At 34.7% G+C, this 22,972-nt stretch overlaps 1 pseudogene; it reads left to right on the top strand.

Annotated features, from left to right (window-relative positions):
• The first annotated feature begins 5,618 nt into the window (after positions 1-5,618).
• LOC132615200 (monooxygenase 1-like) lies at positions 5,619-20,361 on the top strand (annotated as a pseudogene).
• The last annotated feature ends 2,611 nt before the right edge of the window (positions 20,362-22,972 follow it).

Here is a 22,972-nt window from a genome sequence, read left to right as displayed (position 1 = left end):
TTACTAAAATTACACTTTATAATACTATGGTCTGTTAATGCTCTATACTTCTTTTCTGGGTATATTTTTAAGTCTAAGTATTCTAGATTTTTAAGATATCTATCTCTCTAGCTTTATTTATTATCCTAACGGGATTTTTATTTTACAAACTTGTTTCTGATGTTCTATACTAGTTGTAAGTCTTTCTATATCTTCTCTTATACCGTGTAATTCCCAAGTTATAGCAGAGATTGTTTCTTCGTTAATCTGACTTTGTAAAAGTCTATTTTGTATTAGTGATGATAATGTTTCTGAATTTATTATCTCTAAATATGCACTTAGGGCTTTTTCTACTTGTTGATTTTCTCGTCTTTTCTTTATATCTCTATATAAATACCAATGATTAATTTATATTTGTTTGACAAAGGGTAGTGTTCTCATACAATCAATATGGTCTAAATCGCTTTTGGTTTTTTAAAGTCTTTCTAGATTTTATATATCGTAGTAATTTATATTCTAATCCTGATATTATATCTATTAACTCTTGTAGTCTTAACTGGTTTTCTTTGGTACTGCTTAATTTAGTATATTCCGGATATAATTTTTCTAACTCTTGTTTTACAGCTAAATAATTATCTTTCATTACCAAAAAAAAATAAGTAAAACTAGTTTATATTTTTGTCTAAAATATGGGTTTAAAATACAGATTTAGGTCCAAAAATCTTCTCGCTCTGATACCAAAATGAGATAGGGGGGTTATATTATATATATATATATATATATATATATATATATATATATCACTCAGGCTAGAGCTTTAGATGACAAATCAGAGCAAAATCTAACCTAAAGGAAGCAACACTAATACCTAAAATACAAATAATACCTAAAATTGCAACATCGAACAATACCTATGCGAAAAGATGCTTTTACTTGCAAAATCTAAGCTCGAAGTAAAATCGAAGCAGAAAACTAAAATCGAAGTAAATCAAAGTAGAAAACTAAAATCAAAGAAGAAAATCAAAATCAAAGCAGAAAACAAGTTTCAAATTTCGAACAAATTTCAAATCAACAACGAGAAAACCACATTCAATTTAAAAACACACAAAAATTTCAATTATGAGAAAATTAAAGTAGAATGAAGCATGAAATTTGAGCTAATCTCTTGAAATTTAAGTTAATGTTTTCACATGAGTAATACATACGAAAAAAAGAGGAAAAACGAATCAAAGCTAAATACTACACCGATCTACTTAAAATTTCATAAAAAAATTAACCTTAAGAAAGAGGCAATTGAAGAAGAAGCGAAAACAAAATACACTTACCGGAGTGAGAAAGAGGCAATTAGATGAGGGAAATAATTTTCTCTTCTGCTAGAGTGAGAAAGAGAGCGATAGGAGTGAGAAAGAGAGTGAGAAATATTTTAGGTGAAAAAAAAAATGAGGGAAACAAAAAGGCTTGTTTTTTTTTTTTTTTTTGGGTTAAATGCCGCGCTTTTTTTTTTTTTTATAAATAAGATAAGAGAGTGGAGGGTCCCAACCCCCGCAATTTGATATAATTTAGCGGAGATTAGACTGGCCCCCGCTATTGAACACCTTTTTATTTTAAGTTGTCTAAATCTCCAATAAATTATGTATCTAGCGGGGGTTATAAACATCCGTTAAATTATTATAATTTGGTTTAAATATGGCGCTCTTTTTTTTAAGATTGTGGAGGTTTACAACCCCCTCTAATTACATAATTTTGTTGGGGATTTTTTAACCTCCGTAAATTGATGCAATTAGCGGAGGTATTAATACCCTCCGTTAATATGGCGCTCTTTTCTATGTGCTTTTAGAAGCAAAATTAAATTGGCAAGGTCAATATAGTGATTTGTAATATTTCAAAATTTTATGAAGCAAATATTTTTCTTCCAAATTCTCATTACAAAAGGGCAGAATTGTTTTAAAATATTTTCTTCTCTCTATTTTTATTATAATTTCTAATAGTTTCAAGATTTCCCGACGGAGTTTGCAAATTTTTTAAAAAATCAGCCTTAGAAAAGATTCACTCTTTGTATTTGTCGCGGTTTAACTGTAGTGTGGAGGGGGAGGGATCAGAGAGGAGGAGTAGAATGTAGAGAATTCGATCCACTAGATTCAATAAATGCCACATGTCTAGAACCAGAAGTTGTAGTGGGCAAACTGGAGGAAAGGGGCATTGGAGGAGAGCTAAATCTGTATTTGTCACGGTTTAGCTATAGTGTGGAGGGAGGGGGAGAAGTATGAGTAGAATGGAGAGAATCAGATCCACTAGATTCAATAAATGTCATATGTTTAGAATTAGAAGGTGTACTGGATAAACTGGAGGAAAGGGGCACTGGAGGGGAGCTAGTAAGTAAAATTGGTTGAATGTAAGTAAAATTTAAGCACCAAATTAGTTGAATGTAAGTAAAATTTAAGTACCAAATGTTGAAAAACACCAAGTGTTGGAGTTGGTTTTATAGATAAATAGTTAAGTTTTGGATAAAAGTGTTGCAGCTGAAAATAAACTATTAGGGTGTGTTCGGTATGGAGGAAAATATTTTCCAAGGAAAATGTTTTCTTGGAAAATATATTTTTGGAAAATAAGTGAATTTCTACTTATTTTCTCATGTTCGATTGGGTAGTGGAAAATAAGTAAATTTCTTACTTATTTTCTTATGTTCGTTTGGTTGGCAGAAAACATTTTCCAGAAATTACCCACCCAAGCCCCACCAACTCCACCCCACCCCAACCCCACCTCCCCATACCACACCAACCCCCCACCCCTAATTTTTTTTTTGAAGTTTTTAATTTTTTTCTTCTGGATTTTCTACACCACCACATCCCCCTCCCCGCGTGGACCCACACCACACCATCCCCCACCCACCCACCCCCACCCAATTTTGTTTTGAAGTTTTTAATTTTCTTTTCTGGGTTTTCTACACCACCACACCCCCCCCCCCCAAAAAAAAAATCTTAAAAAAAGTTTTAAAAGTTACTTTTTTTTTGGATTTTTACGCCACCCACCCCCGCGACACCCCCCTGACACCTCACCACCCCCTCCAAAATTTTTAATTTTTAACCACGCAAACTTTTAATTTTTATAATTTTTTAATAAAGATAAAATTAAATAGGAAGTAGAAAATTCGGGAGGGGGTAAGGGGTGGGTGTAGAGAATCAAAAAAGCAAACTTTTCAAAACTTAAAAAAAAAAAATGTTTTGGAGGGGGAGGTGGGGTGTCTGGAGGGGGGGGGGGGGGCGGTTATGGGGGTGGGTGGGGTGAAAAAAAAAAAGAAAGAAACTTTTAAAACGTTTTTTAAGAAAAAAGAAAAAAAAAATTGGGGGGAGGGGGTGTCCACGCGGAGGTGGGGGTTGGGTGGTTGGAGGAATGTACTTGTGGACTTGTTTTTCCTAAATTTATTAGGGAAGTCATTTTCCCCATTTTTGAGGAACTTGTTTTCCTAAAGAAAATATTTTCCAAAATTATTGACGAAACGAACATGAGAAAATTGGAAAACATTTTCTGGCAAATGTTTTCCTCCATACCGAACACACCCTTAATGTATTTGATAAAAGATTCTTAAAGTGACTGAAATATTTTTAAATAAATTCACTTAAAGTTGTAATACGAGATTTTTAATTCCCCTAAAATATGGCATCTTATTCTTTGTTATATAATTTTCTTTTATTCATTTGTTTTACTCTTTTTGAACATTTTACTTTAGTATTTCCTTGGTCATTAGTGTTTGAGTTTTTTTAATAGTCTGTAGAGAAAATCATACATCGATCTCTAAACAGTTTTTTTTCACATAAAAGGCTAGTATTTTAAAAGTTTAAGCTACAGCTCCCTAATTCACGAAATTTTCCATGTTTCAAACTAGTTCCTTATTCGACTCATGATTCTGATGGAATACAGGCATACGCAGCGGAAACAAATAGCCAAGATTCAACTTGCATGTAATATAGACAACACATAATCAAAGATTTTAATCAAACATGAAATCGATACTTATCTCTTGGAGCGTGATCGTGGCTACAAATCGAACCTTCAAGCACGAGCAAAAGCTGTCCACGTGTTCATCCTTCAGTTCCACAGTCTTCTGCTGTGTAACCCGAATAATACCAGAATTTGCGAAATTCGTGTGGGCGAATTTCCATGTAAAAGTTGAAGAAACTTCTAAAACCCTTGCCTCCTTATGGAATAAGACCCCTATATTATAACTATAGGTTTTAAAGTTTTCACCCTTTTCCAAAACCTGCTGGGTCTTTATTTTCCACCAAGAAATAATATTTCATTTAATTCTCTATTATTCGGGCACAACAGGGACCACAAAATTTAATTAACGAGGCTTCCTATTATGGAATTAATTCGAAATATCTGAATTAATCCTACCATAATAAATTACGAATTATTCCACTGAAAAATCGTAACTGCACTCCTCGGTTCAATTTCGAAATCTTTCATTAAATCTTATTTAACTCCCCATGTCAAGATTACAAATACCAATCAATTAAATTAAATTACTGACAATTTAATTCATTGACTAATTGAATCTTTTATATTTCTGCTTAACTTACATCATGTGACGGATACAAAGTCCACCTGCAGAGTTTTCACATGAGACTTATAAGCATCTATAAAGGGGTATCATCAATCTCAAAGTCGAGACATGGATTCTATCAACTAATTATTATTTCACAAATGTAATTTGTCATTATCCAATTTACCAGGAATACATGGACCACAATTGAGTCGTACCTTTTAATAAATCAAAATAATGAACAAATCACATTGATCATAATAATTATATCAAGATTAAAAGTATAAGTACATTTAATGAACTAGAGAATTTGTTTTATATATTCAGTACAAAAACACTTATCTCTACTTGGTCCTTTCAATACATACAAAATGTACTAGCACAAGAAGACGGAACTATATCATTCCCATAATGAAGATACATTATATTAATCTTGGGCTACAATCATACCGATGGCTTTGTCTAATTTCCATCTTAGATTGTGAACATAAATTTTATACTTATAAGAACCGACGATTTAATCTTCCGTGTATAAGCTAAACTCTATACACTAAATCATCTACTATATAAGTAAAGGACACACATATTAGTACATGATCTATTTAATTCTTTATTAAACAATGAATAAATAATAGTTCCATAAGAAATACTATATCCAAACACATAGTTAATAGTATATATCTCAACAGATTCTCCAATCGAAACATCCTTATATTTGGAGAGCTTAAAAGTTTGTGTCTGTTCCAAATTGTTTTTTCAAAAAAATAGTGTCCCAGAAAGAAAATGGAAAAACATAATCAAACAAGTATTCCAAAAAATCTTAGTACATTTTTGTTTAAACCTTAGTACATTTTTGTTTAAAGTGTCATGGCCAAACAGATTAGATTGTATACTTCGAATGATGTCATTGCATGTTATCATGTTAATTTGCGTCATACAGAGGTAGGAATAATTTAAGTCAACCCTTTCTTGGGCATTTTCTTTATTACTACTCTAATCGTCTTACTTAGGTAACAATTTTATTTATATAGATAGATAGATCCAAGTGATCACTTCCTATCAAAAAGTCACAAAATCATTGGGAAAGAGAAAGAAGATGGAGTCGACTGGTTGTGAAGAAATGCACGAAAAAGTCAAAGTGGGTGGTGGCCTTTTTGGCCTTGCCACAGCTCTTGCTTTGCATAAGTACTTTTTCTCTCTACTTCCTTTTTTCTTCCTATTCTTCTACTTTCTATGGACAAGTTATAGATAATATAGTAGGTTACTGAAGAAATAAAATATATATACTATATAAAATAAAATGCAGGAAAGGGGTAAAGAGTGTGGTATTAGAGAAATCAGAAACATTAAGAGCAGCAGGAGCAGCCATAGGTGTAATGCCTAATGGATGGAGAGCACTTGATCAACTTGGTGTTGCTTCTCACCTAAGAACTACTGCTCTTCCTCTTCAAGGGTAATATACATTTTTCTCCCATTAGATTTACATCATTTTTTTCTACTCACTAATCTGTCGTTAAATAGGATTAGCGATGGATCATGATGTTTAGCTATAGAATTTGTCCGTCGCTAATTTCTGCTTTTCTACTCTACTCTACCCTACTCTTGTTAACTTTAAAGTATCATCACTTTTAAAACAGGACACGAATGACATGGATCGACAAGGGCAAAGAAAAATACACACCAAACAAGTAGGGGCATTTAATTATAGGTGATGTTTTAGTTTTAAAATTGAAGGGAGGTGATTCAAGTTTTAATTATTGAGTAGAGGTGACTAAATTTGATTAGTGATTAAGGGGCTTTGAGCTTGCCCAATAGTTTCGTTTTTGACACTTTGGCCCTCTATTTTATTTTTAATACTTTTCCCTCAAGTTTTATTTTTAACACTTTGACCCTAAACTTTACTTTTAACACTTTGCCCCAAAGTTTTATTTTTAACACTTTGACCCAACCACTATAAACCTTAAAATACAAAAACCGAGAAAAAAAAAATCCTCTTCAGCGCCGTTTCCTCCATTTTTGTTCTTCCCATCTGTTCTTCGTGCTGCTTTCTTCTTCTTCTTCTTCTTCTTCTTCTTCTTCTTCTTCTTCCGCCATTGCTCAAGAAAAAAAAAATCATCCGATTTTACAATTTTTTGATTGAATGTCATCGGTGTAGCACTGGCATTACTTCATAAGTGTTTTCGAGTCCATTGATAAGTTAAACAATACTGTTTCTTTCAATTGTTCATCTGGGTATAGTTGCCTTATTTGCTGATTTTCCCAGATTCGTAGTTACAGCAGTATAGTTGTTGCAACAAGTTCTAAAGCTGTTGTGTAAGAGCTTCTGAACTTTTTGCATCAGCTGTTGTAGTCCTAGTGTTTCTGCAAGAGTTGTTGATAAATTATGAAGTTGTTGCAACAGATTTACTAATCTGTTGCAACAATTACAAAAAATGTGAATAAATAATTTACAACAGCTGTTGTACTTTATGCAATAACTGTGAAATCTGTTGGAGAGCTCCTACTCTTTCCAACAACTGAGTTACTTGTTGCAACAAGTATGATACTTGCTGCATCAATTATAGCAGCTGTTGGACATATTTTACAGTTGTTGGATGAAACAGAGACTGAAGTTGTCTCCAACAAATAAGTGAGCTGTTGCAACTAGTAACCTACTTGTTGCAACAAGTATGTTATTTGTTTCAATAAGTCACTTAGTTGTTGCATTTTGTTATGAAAGAGACAAAAACTGAAGTTGTCTCCAACAAGTAATCAAGTAGTTGGAACAGGTTACATACTTGTTGCAACAAGTACGTTAGTTGTTCTAACAATTCATATAATTGTTCCATTTTGTTATGAAACAGAGACTGAAGCTGTCTCCAACAAATAAGTGAGTTGTTGCAACTAGTAACCTACTTGTTGCAACAAGTCAATTATTTGTTCCAACAAGTCACTTAGTTGTTGCATTTTGTTATCAAACAGACAAACAGAAGTTGTCTCCAACAAGTTACCAAGTAGTTGGAACAAGTTACATACTTGTTGCAACAAGTACGTTAGTTGTTCCAACAAGTCATATAGTTGTTCCATTTTGATATGAGACAGAGAAAAAACTGAAGTTGTCTCCAACAAATAAGCGAGCTGTTGCAACTAGTAACCTACTTGTTGCAACAAGTCAGTTATTTGTTCCAAGAAGTCATTTAAAGTTGTGATTAAGTTAACTAATTTGGGTCCAAAATTACAGGAAAAAATCACTCAACTATGAACTTAATCATAAATTTAAGTGGCCTTTGGGCTTGGGGTGGTCAAACCTGTCACCTAGAGTAATTTCAACACTTGACATTCAAGCATTTTAATTACTAGTTGTGACAACTTTGAACATCCAATCTCAAAGGCCGCTCAAAATTGTGATTAAGTTAACTACTTTGGGTCCAAAATTTCAAAAAAACCACTCAATAATTAACTTAATCATAAATTTAAGTGGCCTTTGACTTGCGCTGTTCATGACTGATTTTCTTAAAACAAAATATCTTCAGGCTCCATTAATGGGGGACTCAATAATAATAGGTGTTGATTACCATGGTGAATGGATCGAGGTGAACAATTGATATATTTGGCGATGGAAAGGTAGTCACATGTTAGAGACGATAGCGATGACTGTCCCAAGAGATGTTGAGTTTGATGATTTTGTGAACTTAATCATTAACTATTGTGAATTAACTTGTGAACCGAAAGACCTTGTCATCACTTACATGCATAGCTCTTTTGAAAACCAGAGGGTCTTGCCTTTTAAGATAACCGATCAGAGTCGTTTGCGTACTTATTTGAAAGATGTAGCTAGGCCCATTTTAAGGGTATACGTGGTTGGAAGCCCGGTCGAGAACCATAATTTAGCTCAAGACCAACAAGATGTATTAAATGATAAATTGGAAGGGGTGGATATGGATATTCCAAATAATAGAAGTGCGAAACCCCATGGAAGTGGGGGTGAGCCGATCCCTATACCCGAACTTGCGAGTAATACACCGTGTGCTGCACAATCGTCACAGTCCAGCCATGTTCAAGATGATGAAACAGGTTTTTATAAAGGAATGTCATTCAATTCGCGAAGTGTGTATTGCTTTAGATGTGAACATCTAAAGTGCAAGTGGTGGCCAAGGGATGTGAAGATTTTAAGTTCTAGCAAACACGGAAGAAGGTGGACAAAGAGGGATATGCTGAAAAACAAATGCTCCTTATGCAAAACAGTTGGCCACAAAAAAACAACATGTCCAAGCCGAAATGCTCCATAGTTGTAGATTGCATTGTGTTGTAATAATAGTTATCTGTTGGATCTTTATGACATTTTAATGTTATTCTTTCTTAACATGGTAAGTTATATTCTTGGTGATTATGAACTTGGTTTATATGATATGTTGTTCGTGTTCAAATCACTAATGTGTATATTCTTGTTAATAAATTGTTATACAGTTTCCAACAAGTAATGAATTTGTTGCAATAGCTCTGTAGCTTGTTGGGTTTTATCGAACAAGTAACAGGACTTGTTGCAGCAACTAGTAAGTCGTTGAACATATTACAAAAAATCGGAGTTTTTAAGCAGATGCAACTAATATGTTGGGTTTTTTCTAACAAGTGGAGTGACTCAAGTTTTAATTATTGAGTAGAGGGAATCAACCACATTTAGTGATAAACAATTGGAATCAATCATATTTAGTGATAAACAATGGAAATCAAACAAGTGGAGTTACTTGTTACAGAAAATGGGTAACTTGTTGTGTTTTATCCAACAAGAGTAAGGACTTGTTCAACAACTTACTCAGTTTGCTGCAACAGATACTAAACCTGCTCCAACAGATACTACATCTGTTGCAACAGATACTACTTGATTCACCCACATTTAGTGATCAATAAAGGGAATAAGCCATATTTAGTGATAAATAATGGATATCAGCCACATTTAGTGATAAAAAATGAAAATCAAACAAGTGAAGTGACTTGTTACAGAAAATGGGTAACTTGTTGCGTTTTATCCAACAAGAGTAAGGACTTGTTCAACAACTTACTCAGTTTGCTACAACAGATACTACACTTGCTCCAACAGATACTACATCTGTTGCAACAGATACTACTTAATTCACCCACATTTAGTGATCAATAAAGGGAATCAACCATATTTAGTGATAAACAATGTATATCAGCAACATTTAGTGATAAACAATGAAAATCAAACAAGTGGAGTGACTTGTTACAGAAAATGGGTAACTTGTTGTGTTTTATCCAACAAGAGTAAGGACTTGTTCAACAACTTACTCAGTTTGCTGCAACAGATACTACACTTGCTGCAACAGATACTAAACTTTCTCCAACTGATACTACATCTGTTGCAACAGATACTACTTGATTCACCCACATTTAGTGATCAATAAAGGGAATCAACCACATTTAGTGATAAACAGTGGAAATCAATCATATTTATTGATCATTATATATACTTAAGCAATTTCATGGTGTTTTGGGTCAGGATAGATGATCAACTAAGTCCAATACGCACTAAATGGAGTGATCATTGTGTGAATTCATGGGATTCACCCACATTTAGTGATAAACAATGGAAATCAATCATATTTATTGATCAATATATATACTTAAGCAATTTCATGGTGTTTTGGGTCAGGATAGATGATCAACTAAGTCCAATACGCACTAAATGGAGTGATCATTGAAGTGAATTGATAGGATTCACCCACATTTAGTGATAAACAATGGAAATCAATCATATTTATTGATCAATATATATATATATATATATACTTAAGCAATTTCATGGTGTTTTAGGTCAGGATAGATGATCAACTAAGTCCAATACGCACTAAATGGAGTGATCATTGGAGTGAATTGATGGGATTCGCCCACATTTAGTGATAAACAATGGAAATCAATCATATTTATTGATCAATATATATACTTAAGAAATTTTTAGTAATTTGTTGCAACTTCTTTCCACAATTGTATGATCTGTTGCAACAGATTAGTAACTTGTTTCAGCAGATTATTTACTTTTTGGAACGGATTAGTAACTTGTTGGAACAGATTAGTAATTTGTTGCAACTTCTTTCCACAACTGTACGGTCTGTTGCAACAGATTAGTAACTTGTTTCAGCAGATTATTTACTTGTTGGAACGAATTAGTAACTTGTTGGCACAGATTAGTAATTTGTTGCAACTCCTTTCACAAATGTATTATCTAATGCAACAGATTAGTAACTTGTTTAAAGAGATTAGTTACTTGTTCGGAACGAATTAGTAACTTCTTCAACAACTGTATGACCTGTTGCAATGATTTAGGCAACTTTTCTAAACAGATTAGTAGATTAGTAATTTTTTGCAACTTTTTTAACAACTGTACTATCTGTTGCATTTGTTGCAACAACATTCATAAATAATAACAAGGACAAAAAAATATTGTTCAAGTAGTAATTTGTTAAACAGCCAGCTCAGGGCTCCAAAACATTATCTATCACACCCACTGCCCACCGCCACTGCATCCTCGCCACTGAGTTGTCGCATAATAGAGTCTCAGGCTTCATCATGTTAGTGTCGGTAAGCAAATGCTCAATAAAAGCAAGTGAATACGATCCGCATGCCATTGCAGTTTCATTGCGGGGGATATTCTCCTTCAGCACAAATTTCCAAGCTTCGTTGAGCAGCTTTTCAGGCAAGCGTTCAAACATGCCACTCTGCTTCAGTAGTTTCGGCCATAATTCAATGACTGGCTGGATGTGGATGAAGAACTCATCTTCTTGGATTTTTGGGACGTTGCAGTCATAAACATTTATCACCCCCTCCTCAATTATGAATTCGAGGGTGACAAATCGTCTAACATTTATGTTCATGATAGTAAGCACCCTTTTGGCACCAACCCACTCGCGACCACCTTTGGCTGGTGCAGTAACTCTACAGTAAGCGATAACATCATCATCCCATATAAAATCATCAAGCATTTGATTGAATGGAATAGCTTCCGGCTGTGTGCTTTCATCCGACAACTCTGTGTATCTCTTGAGCATGATATTGTAGCAGTTGAGATCCAAGATTATATCTGTGGAAGCATAGTGCTCAGTGAAAGTTCTTTGCCTCACACGCATTAAGAGCATAATTTCATCAACATACTGCATTAAAAGTATAAGGAATGTCAGTCACCTAAACAACTGAGTTGTTGCAACAAGTGTGCACTTGTTGCAACAAGTATTGGTCTTGTTGCAACAACTCTCCTAGTTGTTGGAGATTGCTTACAACAGTTGGGTCTATTTCCCCAACTGCTGTAAGCAAACTCCAACAACTAAGTGAGTTGTTGCAACAAGACCAATACTTGTTGCAACAAGTGTTCCACTCGTTGCAGCAAATATATAACTTGTTGCAACTAATACAACCAAAATAAGACTTGTTTCAACAAAAATAATTGTTGTTTTCAAACTTACACTGGCCAGCCACCAATCTTCCATGCTTGTCATTATCCTGAAGTCATCGACCTTAAATTCATGCAATGAATACATTGTACCCTTGCTCTTCTTGGCATTGATGAATTTTTCAAGCCTTTTCATTTTTTGAGCATCTGCATGCTTATACACATTTACCTTTTTAAGATCAACAACAACAGCTGCCTTGTGGGGTGTAGAAGATTTCCTTGACCTAACATCGGCAAGTGCCTTGGAAATTGCTTTTCCCTTCTTGAGAATGCGAATAAGAGTATAGGGTGAGGTTAGCTTCTTGGATGGATTGACACCCCTCTTGGATAACAAACTCTGTAAAGCAGAATTTGTGCCTTCACCAACTCCTCAACATTATTTATCAAATCATCCATTCGCTGCTTGCAATAGGTGCATTCACAAGCACATTTTGATGTGTCGGCACCACCAAAAGAAAATCTACCACCAAATCCGCCACAACTAATATCTCCATCAATTGGAGTTTGTCCACCGACATCACCACCAATTGGAGTTTGTCCACCAACAACACCAACAATTGGAGTTTGTCTACCAAAATCAACATCATCATCTATTATTTTTTCACCGGCAATTTTTGCCGCAACGTCATCAACAGCAGGTTGACCACTAGCAATAACACCACCACCATCAACATCTACCACAACTGATTCCCTTTTGATGGCTGTCACTCCAACCAATTCTAATTTCATCCCCTCAATCATTTTATCAGGAACAAATTGTAAGGGCTCAAAGGAAGCAAGGAATGGCATCTCCAACTCCCGTACTGTCGGGACAAGCCACGGGTGCACAACCTACAACAAAAAAGTAGATATATTAAAATGGTCCTAAATCATGAAATGCAACAGATAACTAAGTTGTTGCAACAGGTGTCATACTTTTTGGACATTGTCCAACAGATTAATAACTTGTTGCAACAGGTGTCATACTTGTTGGACATTGTCCAACATATTAGTAACTTGTTGCAACAGGTGTCATACTTGTTGGACATTATCCAACAGATGACCAGGTTTATTCTATATATATGTCTTAAGGCTTACCTCTTCCAAAAGAGGGTTAAAAAGATCAACACTCAATCTTGTGTTGCTCTTTGCAGTCAGCTATCTAAGCATTCTTGGAAAAGACACTTCCGAAGGGTAGTCCTTCACTTGTTTTCGGAGGTGAGGAATGGCTTCAAATGCCCAAGCCTATAAAACAAGATACCATCAAAATCAAAATGATGATATAAATACAAAAAGTACAAGAAATTGACATTGCAAATGCTTTACCATGAAAGCCCAAGGGAAGCCATATAAATTGACTGTCTTCACTGTTGGCTTAAGCTCTTTCGATAAATAGTCAACAGTCAACTAGAAGCTTTCCCGGCCCCATCCATGGTTGTTGAATGCCTCATAGTCCTCTGCAAGTTTAAGAAAACCAAGTGGTATGTTCAGACTTGTATCTTTTGCCATAAGAACACAGTGCACAAACCAAACTAAACACAAGGACTGCTTATGTTTTTTTGATATGGTTTTGGACTGCAAATCTACAAGCAGCTTATCTCCTTTGTATCTTTTTCCAACTAACTCCACCAAACCAGTTTCACTCTTATCTTTTCCACCCTTTCCTACTTTCTTGGCTTCTTTGGATGTCTTTCTAGTCCGGGCTGGCTTATTCAATACAACAGTAGGAAGCTCACAAGGATGACATCTAAGGCCAGTAACTATGGCAAACTCTTTCAAGCCAAAGCACACCGGCATGCCACAGTAAATAATCCAAAGCTCATCCTTTGCATCCGAAAGAATTCTACGCTTCATAAGCCCATATACCATTTTCATTTGAAACCGTGCACCGGTCTCTTCAGGCAGATCCAAATACACCCCAAAACAGTTTTTCCTAAAGAAATCCTCCAACCCCTGCTTTTTAAGAATTAGCCTAAACATATCAAAGTTCTTGCCCATGACTGATTTGATCGTAAGATCAACGGTCAAATCATTATTTTCATTCAACGGCATCCTCACGGCATACTTGTCAATACTGAAAACCTTAACGACCTCAGCAATGGAAGGTCTGTTATGATCTATGTCCAATCTACTAGAAGATTCTACAATTAAATTGTCATTCACACTATTTCTCTTCTTTGTTCTTAATTCAGCTATGAACGTCGACAAGTGAACTGTATTTTCGGAAGCACTGCCCTTTTCATCATCTTCATCCAATCCATCTACTCCATCAGCAGTTTCTTCAGCTTCTAATTCTTCTTCACTTTGTTCATTTGTATCTACTGCTTCTTGGCTCTGTACTTCCTCTCTTTCTGAGGATTGATTGTCAGTTTGACTGTCTCTTTCCTTTATATTTGCTGATTCAACAATAGATTTTGCTAAATCAGCAAGATTCTCTAATGATGATTGCACTCTAGCTTTTTTATTATCTCTATGACCCTCAGTTGATTTCTCAACTTTTCTTTTGGCAGGAGACATTTTATCTACACACAGGAGAAAAAAAGAAGCTTCAACTGATTTGTGCATCATTCAAAGTAAACAGATAATAAGAAGTGCAGCATTTGATCAAATAAAATACAACAAGTAACAAAATTCTCCAACAACTGAAGAATTTGTTGCAACAAATGATGTAACTGTTGCAACAAGTGAATATGTCACGACCCGACTAGGGGCCGTGACGGGTACCCGGAGCTAACCACCGAGCACCACTCGTTCTACTACTCATCATACTCATTAAACGTTCTTTTATCAAATTCGTACTCAATCATAAGAAAATCATTTTTCATTTACGAACATAGATACTTGTATAGACATAAGCCTTTCGGCTATCAAAATGATAATATATATACATAAATACAGTAGTAACCTTGTGAGACCATATAACCCACAACTGCGTATCTACGAGCCTCTACTAGAGTGCTAGACATAGGGACGGGACAGGACCCCGTCGTGCCCAAAATATACATATATACACAAAAGACTAGTCAAAGGCACCTCCGGAATAATGGAGTGCTCTCAAATCAGCTACTAGCTCCTACGAGTCTGGATCAAGATCACCTCCCTGTCTACCTGTGGGCATGAACACAGCGTCCAAAGAAAACGGACGTCAGTACGAACATTGTACTGAGTATGAGAGGCATAAGTAATAATAACATGTCAAGAAGATAGAGAAAGCATCAAATAAAGAGCAACTGTAACTGACTGTCCATCGTAAAGAAATAATGCATGCTGGCTTACTTCATAATCGTCGTCATGTCATGTATGCATAAATGTATAAATGTATAAGCTGCCCGTCCATATAGGTACGGTGTGATAATAATTAACCTGCGTCCAGGCCTCTCGCGTCCGGGGTATAAGCTGCCCACTGCAGTGGTGTGTTTGCCTGTCCATATAGGCACGGTGTAATATCATCAACATATACTCATCATAATGCATGTATAATAACTCCAAGATAGTTATACTTTATCGAGGTGACCTAAAGTCATGAACCCCCGATTCCATTATGGAACATTTAGAAGTATTCTACCTCACCTTGAAGGAAGTAGTATATATGGTGAGTGTATACAATAGATGACATCATTAACTTTATGGTACTCTGCCTCACCTTGAAGGAAATAATATATAAGGTGAGTGTATACAATATATGACATCATTAACTTTATGGTACTCTGTCTCACCTTGAAGGAAACAATATATAAGGTGAGTGTATACAATGTGACATCATTAGCGTTATAGGAACATCATATCATGAAGTCTAGAATCTTTATACTTAACTCCTCATATATCTCTCATCTCATATGGCTACTCATGAACATAGGCTATTAGTTTTCCGCAATATAGAGGATTGATGGAGAAGAAGGAAAAATCATACCATCGGATTCATACCATAGAAAGAAAGGACTAGCCTCACATACCTTTTACGTTTAACTAATCTATCACTTGCTTGTTCTCCTTTGATGCCCACGTTTCTACCTTCAAGAGAAGTCGCATGAACATTAGCTAATCGATTACTTAAACGTGCTTACTAAAGCTAAAGAAAATTGGGCAGCATTTCCTTTGTTTATACAACTTTTCCCATATTCTATATCAACTCCCAAACATTCATAACAACATTCACAATATAATAGACAACAATCATCATTCATCTACATTATCCACATTTCACAATTCCTCTTCAATTTCTCCATAATTGTGGTTATAGTTCACTATCGCGTTTTCTCATATCTAATACTTATTTCATGGTCTAAATGTCATTCACAACATACTTACAACCACAACATTCCAATATTCATAATTCAGTCCAAACCTTCACCCAACAATGTCACTATTCCCACATTTATGACCCACTTCTATATCTTTCTACAATCCATGTGTTTTTAACTTTCAACTCCTTAAACAACCAAGAATGATCATAAAACTCACCTTAGATAATAGATGAATGAGCCTTGAGTGGGAATCCTCTTCTTGCACAAAAACCCTAGTCTATTTCCTTTGAGATTTCTTGGTGTAGATGAACTTTTATTAGGTTTCATACACTTGATTTCGTGGTTTTGGTGTAGTTGATCATGGATTTCGCTTGGTTTCTTGTGGATGAATAATGGAGAGTGTTCTAGAGGTTTCTATGACCAAAAATGGTGAAAATATGATTTTGGGTCGAATTTGGTCTATTTATAATGGTCCAAAAATTCTGGACCGACACAACATGCTGCTAGCTTTACTAGATGCAAAGCGTGCTTTGCTAGCTGCATGTTGTGTCGCATACCTCGCAACATCACCAAATTTCACTGTCACACTTTGCTGCGCAACTGCGTGGCCGCAAAGCGCGCTTTGCTGCTCGCATGTTGAGCCACAAAGTGCGCCATAATGTGACATTTTACCAAACTTCCACCGAAACTTAACTCCGATGATCCGACGAGTCTTAAACCTTCCCGAGGCTTACTAAACATGGTTTTTCTCCATTATATACCTAAGTCCAACAGATTTATAGTTGTTGCAACATATTGTATACTTGTTGCAACAAGTGTATAACTTGTTGCAACAATTAAAAATCTATTGGATATCTTCTACAAACAGAACCAAAAAACTGAAGCTATGTCCAACAGATTTGTAGTTGTTGCCACATATTGTATACTTGTTGCAACAAGTGTATAACTTGTTGCAACAACTAAAAATCTGTTGGATATCTTCTACAAACAGAATAAAAAAACTGAAGCTATGTCCAACAGATTTGTAGTTGTTGCAACATATTATCTACTTGTTGGCACAAGTGTAGAAATTGTTGCAACAACTAAAAATTTCTTGGACATAGCTTCTATAAACAGAACCAGATAAATACTAGGAAAAGAAAAAAAAAAACATCTATTGGATATCTACTCCTAAACCCTGAACCATACCAGGACAACAACAGAAAAAAACCATTTATTTCACTACAAACACATAACAACAACAACAACAACAACAACAACAACAACAACAACAACAACAACAAAAACAACAATAACAACAACAAGATGGATTTTATCCAAGCTTTTCCTAAACACTTAACCAAACCAAAACAACAAGCATCTACTTCCAAGACAACAGCCAAATCGTCTACTACAGACACATAATCATACAAGTTAAACAAAATACACCAAATGTATGTGCAATAATTCTTTATCCTTTCTTTTCCTAAACCATACCATAATAGGACAACACCAACACCAACATCAACATCAACACCAATACAAACACCAACACCAACACCAACAACAATATTTCACTACAAATACACTAAATAGAGGTTTTTAAAGCAAGCAACCTCAGAAACTATCTGCAACTGTCAAACAAGTGTTGAAGTTGCTGCAGCAACTTACTCATCTGTTCGAAAAAGTCAACAAGATTGCAAGCCATTTTTTCGAAATCTTAAGGAGAACAAGAACAAAAACATCACAAAAAACCATAATTTGAGAACAATGTACGCTATTTACAAACGCAAAAACCCCAACAAGTCAAACAAATACCCTAAATAAGGGTTTCTCGAACAAGGAACAACAAAATAAACAACATTGAAGACAAACCCATGTTCTTCTTCTTCTTTTTCTACAACCAAAATCATCAATTTCTACCAAATAACTTTTGGAACAAGTGAAACAAAAACTTTACCTTGATATTAAAGAAGAAGAAGCAGCAGCGACACCTATAGACGAGGGTGAAGAAGAAGACGACAAGAAAAGAGGAGAGATGAGAGACGTCCAAGTGAAGGAGATTAACTGTTTGCTTGGGAGTTTAGATTTTGAAATATGGAAGAAGTGCGAGGGAGTTGTGGGGAGGAACGGTTTGAATATTGGGTGGGTGTTTTAGTATAATGGGTGGGTGTTTTGGGTTTTTTTTGTAGTTTGTAAAAGATTAAGAAGCTTTAAAAATTACATTTTGGACCCCAATCTTCTTAATCCCAAATTTAATTGGGTTTTGATGTGGGGTGGGCCCTACACGTCATCTTTAGTAATTTGAAGACTTTTTAGTCATCTTCAGTTAATTCTTCGAAACAAGTAAGTCAAATTAAACTGAGATCTCGCTTGCTTTTTTTGCACTTGAAAGAACAGAAAGTAAACAGTAATTATGTGTTTTACAATTAAAAGGCATATTGGGGAGGTTCGCTGTCTGAAAAGGAGCGATATAGTTGAAGCGTTTGCTGATGCTTTGCCTCCTAAGACTATATGTTTTGGATATGACATTGTTTCCGTAGAAATGGATCCTCTAACTTCATTACCGTGTCTTCTACTTTCTAATGGAAAGCGTATTCGTGCTCAGGTACTCTTTCTTTATTCACTCTTTCCTCTTTATGTATAAAGTACACCCTTTTTGCATTTTTAAGGAAATATAGCAAACTCAATTCTTGTACCACTTGAAAGTGTTTAATGCTACAGGTGTTGTACTAGTATCAATTCTCGCGTGGAACTATATGATCTGAAGTTCGGTCAGTTGAATCTCTTTGGACGAAATTTTTCATTTCACATATATTCCCTTGACACTGGAAATTTCTGGTGTAGCTAATGGTGGTAAGGGTGACTCGAAAAAATGCTTCAGGTAGTATGTTCAAATCTCAGTTGTGACACTCTAGTACTCTATTGAATTGCCTTGTTAGAATTCTTGGCTCCTTATAATTAATTAGGGATATTTATTTTCATGAAGTATGCATATAAATATATAGATTGTATAAATTAATCATATGTTGAGCGTCATCAATTTTATGGATAAATGAACATTACTGAAGTCTCATTCCCTAGATTATTCTTAATTAAAAGCTGACAACAATTCTGTTCTTTGACACAAGAGGGTTAAGAATTTGCTATAAAAAACTTTATTGACAACAAGCTGAATCAAGTGTATTTCTTTCACTTGCATATAGCTGGTTGCTGCTCATGATGCACCTAGTTGACAACATTTTATTAAATTTCATTATAATTGAGTGATCGTTGCAGATTTTAACCGGATGTGATGGATCGAGGTCAATAGTGGCAAGTTACCTTGGATTAAAGCCTACGAAAAAATTTCGCACTTCTGGACTTAGGGTTTTAACAAGTTAACCCAATGGCCATTCATTTCCTCTCGAATTTGTCCACCTCATAAGTGGCAAAATCGTAGTTGGGAGACTACCAATCACTGATAAATTGGTCCATTGGTTTATTGGTGTTCCACAAGGCATAGGTAATTCGTACTGCTAAAACATCAGTTATTTGATAATGCAGTTAATCAAATTGATGCAATATATTAAATTTTGATACTTTTCGTGAGCGCAGACTAATTTTCTCTTTGTCTTGTTTGAAATTTTAGGCATATATATTGTTGCATTGATTGTATCCCTTTTGTCACAAAATGTTAACAATGTGCACATTCAGATGCAAAGTTCCCTCAAGATCCAGAACTTATCAAACAAAGAGCCCTAATGATAACAAGTGGTCATTCAGCTGATGTACAAGAAATGATAGAAAGATGTGATCTGGATTGTCTATCTTTCACTCACTTGAGATATCGCGCACCATGGGACTTGATGTTTGGAAATTTTCGCAAAATTTTTTTAACGGTTGCTGGAGATGCAATGCATGTAATGGGCCCATTCCTTGCCCAACGAGGTTCAGCAGGAATAGAAGATGCAGTGGTGCTTGGAAGAAACTTGGCAAAGACATCAATGAATGGAAGTGGAAAAGTTGAAGAGGCACTGGATCAGTATGTAAAAGAGAGGAGAGTGAGGGTGGTAAAACTGGCAACACAATCTTATCTGACTGCCCTTCTTGTTGAGAATAGACCAATGCTGACAAAATTTGTTGTCATAGCTGTTATGGCAATTTTCTTCAGAAACCCAAGTGCTCATGTTCAATATGATTGTGGTCACCTCTGAATGCCACTATTTCTGAACTATGTTACTCGAACTTTCCAAAAATATTATCAGGTGCATGTTGGGTCCTGTAAAGTAGTGAATCTTTGAAAGATCTCACACGGGTGCAATAATATTTTGAAAAGTCTGAGCAAGATAGCTTCTGGATATATAGCAAGCGCTTGCCAAAATCTTTTCGCGTTTTATTTCATAATCTGCTTTTGTCATGATTCGGAATGTCAACATGTCCGCAGTCTGCTTGAATATTATTACAAAGTTCATAAATATTTATAAGTCAGTTTGCTAGAGTATGTATCCATCTCTTGACAAGTTGACATCATTTGTTTATATATAGATAGCTATGTATTTTGATTTTTGTGATAATATTGCAGAAATTTCTCCTCTTGATCAATCCATTTTAATAGTTATACTATGCCATGCACCAAATAAAGCAAAATTCACGCAAGGCTAGTAAGCACTCTTAGTAGTATTAAGAAAAATTGAGTCTGGCACAAGAAAACTATCGCTTAATCTTAACGACTTCAATGATAATAAAATCCCAAATAATTAGATAATAGACTAACATCTTTTTCTCAAAAAATACAATCGCTTTCATTTCTCAAAAGTTAACTATTACTCCCTCCGTCCCATTTTATGTGCAAAGATGTTACCCAATTTGAGGAGTTGAATTATTTTTCTTTACTGTAATTTTCTCAATTTTTTTGTAAAATATTTTGAATCAACAACTAAGTTGAGTTGTACAACTTTTCGTGCAGTTTTTAAATATGTAAATTTTATTTTAAAATATTTTCAGAAACCTATACATAAATTCATATTTAAAATTAAGTATTTTGATCGTTGTACTCTGAACTCATTTATATAAATTGGGATATAGGGAGTAATAAACTTTACGACAAACATAGTCATATCTTAGAGTGACCCCTTGCACCAATAGTTGCAACTTTTTGTTGTCTCTGCTTTAACTATATGGGCATGTATCTTCAAAAAATGACTTAGCTCTTTAGGATTATGAATCAGTTGAAACAAGATAAGGTTATTAATAAGGGCAAATTTCAATAATGTACAATATAGCATACAAAATTATATTTGTGTAGTCATATTTTTAAATTACACCCCGCATAGTCACTTTTTCACAATATACAACATTATACAACAATATACAACTTTATACATCTGAAGTAGATAATGTATCAACTTTGTATAAAGTGTATAATAATGTATAGAGTGTATAATAATAATGTATAAGAGGTGTTTATATCCAAGAAAATTCAATTGTATACAACAATATACAACAGTTTTTTAATTGTAGTGAGGGTACAAATATACAACAGGATTTTGAAGTGAGGGGTACAAATTGGGCCATTTCGGATAATTTTACAAACATGGGCTATTTCAGGTAATTATTTTTTTATTTTCCCTATTCATAATGCATTTACTGGCTCAGCTGATATATATATATATATATATCAAATTCCTTTATTATTGCATCTTAAGCATATATATATCAAATTCCTTTATTATTGCATCTTAAGCAGCTTTAGAACAAATCAGGTGTACACAATTAAAATTGAAAAATAATAAAATATGTGCCGTACAAAATTAGCTTATTTGTGGTTGAATCTGAGCGGGTAATGTTTCATTGAGCTTCCATTATCCATTCTTAATAATTTGAATTGGTATGGTTGGAGAGGATTGAAAACACAATTGATGAGTTCTGTTGACCTGAAAAGGAACTTTTTAAAGAAGACAAGCCGATCTATTAATTTTTGAAGGTTTATGTTGAATCTAACTATTGAAAATCGTTGTGGTTACTATTAGAAAGTTGTATATTAAATTTGAAGTTATTTGATTGAGTGAATTTTGAAGCAAAAATATATTGATCAATTTCTACACAACATGTTATGGTGATCACCAGGATTTGGCCACAAATTCTGACGGATCGCCAGATTTTCAGCCACTGATGCTGAAAAAGTTTAGGTAATCCTACAAGATTTGACTAGAAATCTCGACGAATCACCATAACTTGTTGTTAAGACAAGTCTTGGCCAATATCAAATAATAAATCGTGGCGATCACCAAGATTTTGCTTTAAAATCTTGAGGAATCACCATAAGTCATCTTGCAACCGCCAAGAGCGTGCATTCGATTTCTGACGTGAAGGCTATTCGCTCAAGAATTTTTCTAACAGGGTCAAAATTTAAATGGTGGTACAAAAGATTTTATTTGTGAAAATCACTACTGATAATTTGGTAGAATAAATAAGAGATTAATTTTTTTTACAAATACAAATGGGGCTAAAATTATTATCCATCCTCTACCCCTCTACCCATCACATATTATGCTCTTTATAAAATTATCGTGTGTACTCATTCCAGAAACTCTTATACGGTCTTCAAGTAGCTAGGATGAGATTGTATTTCATTTGTTGATGTCATCAGACCTTTTCCCACAATCTTCTTTCTTGACTTCTTTGTGAAGTCCCACAATTCAGGATGGCCAGCAATTTCTTTTTTTTTTTGGTCGAGCAAACTATATTATTTATCACTCAAAAACCAGTAGAAAAACGTACAATGCAGCAACAGAATTAAGAAAGAGTAAGCCTGAACTGAGCCTT

This window comes from Lycium barbarum, chromosome 10 (genome assembly GCF_019175385.1).
Source record: "Lycium barbarum isolate Lr01 chromosome 10, ASM1917538v2, whole genome shotgun sequence".
Taxonomy (NCBI): Eukaryota; Viridiplantae; Streptophyta; class Magnoliopsida; order Solanales; family Solanaceae; genus Lycium; species Lycium barbarum.
Note: the sequence above shows the minus strand (reverse complement) of the source record. Positions and strands in the feature narration are given on the sequence as shown.